Below are 2,316 nucleotides of genomic sequence, written 5' to 3'. Positions count from 1 at the left end.
ATTTCAAGTTATAACATACAGAAAATGTGGATAGGTGAAGCTAAAAGTGTTTTAGGGCACCCCTTTAAAATGTAGAGGCAGTAGTAGCCCAGGATACAAAATTAATATTCATAAATCTGTTGCATTTTTATATACTAATAATGAACTATCAGAAAGGAAATTAAGAAAACAATCCTATTTACAATTAAATGCCTAGAAATAAATTTAACCAAGCAGATAAAAGAGCTGTACTCAAAAATTATGACATTGAAGAAATAAATTGAAGAAGATAAAAATAAATGGACATATATAGCATGCTCATGGACAGAAAGAATGAACATTGTTAAAATGTTCACACTACCCAAAGCAATCTATAGATTTAGTGCAATCCCTATCAAAATGCCAATCACATTTTTCACAGAACTAGAACAAATAATTCTAAAATTTATATGAAACCATTAAAGACCCCATATAGCAACAGCAATCTTGAGAAAGACAAAATTGGAAGTATTATGATACCTGATATCCAACTATAATACTACAAGGCTATAGTAATTAACACATCATGGTACTGGCATAAAAACAGACACATAGATCAAGGAATAGAATAGAGAGCCCAGAAATAAACCCACACTGATATGGTTAATTAACCTGTGACAAAGGAGGCAAGAATATACAATGGGGTACAGACAGTCTATTCAATAAATGGTGTTGAGAAAACTTAACAAATACATGCAAAGAAATGAAACCGGACCACCTTCTTACACCATGTACAACAACAAACTCAAAATAGATTAAAGACTTAAATATAAGACCCAACGCTATAAAACTCCTTGAAGAAAACATGGGCAGTAAACTTTCTAACATTTCTCTTAGTAACAATTTTTTTTTTCTGCTATACCCCCTCAGGCAAGGGGAACAGAAGGAAAAATAAATGGGACTACATCAAACTAAAAAGTTTTTACACAACAAAGGAAACCATCAACAAAATGAAAGAAAATCTACTGAATGGGAGAAGATATTTGCCAGTGATACATCTAATAAGGGATTAATATCCAAGATTTATAAAGAACTCGTACAAGTCAACACCAAAAAATTAAATAAATTAATTAAATTAAAAAATGGTCAGAGGACCTAAAAAGACATTTACCTAAAGAGGACATAGAGATAGCCAATAGACATATGAAAAGATGCTCAAGGTCACTAATCATAAGAGAAATGTAAATTAAAACCACAATAAGATATTACCTCACACTTATCAGAATAGCTATGATCATTAAATTATAAAACAACAAGTGTTGGTGAAGTAAAGAAAAGGGAACTCTCGTGCACTGTTGATGAGATTGCAAATTTCCATAGTGATTGCACAATGGAAAACAGTTTGGAAGTTCCTCAAAAAATTAAAAGTAGAACTACCTTATGATCTAGCAATTCCACCTCTGGATATTTATTTGAAGAAATCCAAAACACTAATTTGAAAAGATAGACACACCCGTTTTCACTGCAGCACTATTTATAATTGCCAATCGAGTTCTGGATAAAGAAGTTGTACGTGTAAATGATGGAATTTACTCGGCCATAAAAAGTGAAATCTTACCATTTGCCACAACATGTGTGGCCTGGAAGGTATTACATTAAATGAAATGTCAGACAGAGAAAGATAAATTCTCACTAGAGAAACATTTTTTAACAAGTACCTTTAGAAAAATAAAAATTATCGTTTTCATTTTGGTTTGTTGTGTGTGGGATTGTGTCAGGGGAAGGTGAAAACCAAGGAATATGGGTTTTAAATGTTCCTTAGGTAACACTTTTTTCTACAGCTTATCTCTGAACTGGTATATGGAAGCCACTGTAATTTAAAATGAAATAAATATCAAAAGTTAAATGAGATAGTATATTGGAGGAATTTTATGAACTAGCATCATGAAAGATTGTAGATTTTAACAGAAGCAGCATATGAAATCTATCTAGTAACATAATACAGAAGCTAAGTAGTTAAAAGAGCATAAGTAATGTTGCATATTATTTTTTAAAATCCACGTGTCTGGACAGTGTGGAAAAGAGTATTTTGGAACTGTAACAATAAAATATAAAAACACTGAGCTTGTATTTCCGAAGAAGACATGAAATTGTTCAAAGCATTGTTTTTTCCCCCCTTTTAAAATAAAGAGTTCTTAGTGATTAGAATGAGCCAGACAGAAATTGTTCTCAGAAATTAGAAGTCTTTGTAGTTATCCAATAGAATAAACACAATTCCTGATGGAGTGGGCTAACTGAAAGCAGCCAGCTTTTATTACATTACCAGAGGATAACCAATGGATGACAATTTTTGCCGTT

This window comes from Pteropus vampyrus, unplaced genomic scaffold (genome assembly GCF_000151845.1).
Source record: "Pteropus vampyrus isolate Shadow unplaced genomic scaffold, Pvam_2.0 Scaffold27, whole genome shotgun sequence".
NCBI classification, from domain to species: domain Eukaryota; kingdom Metazoa; phylum Chordata; class Mammalia; order Chiroptera; family Pteropodidae; genus Pteropus; species Pteropus vampyrus.
The sequence above is the reverse complement of the archived record's forward strand: the minus strand, read 5'-3'. Positions refer to the sequence as shown.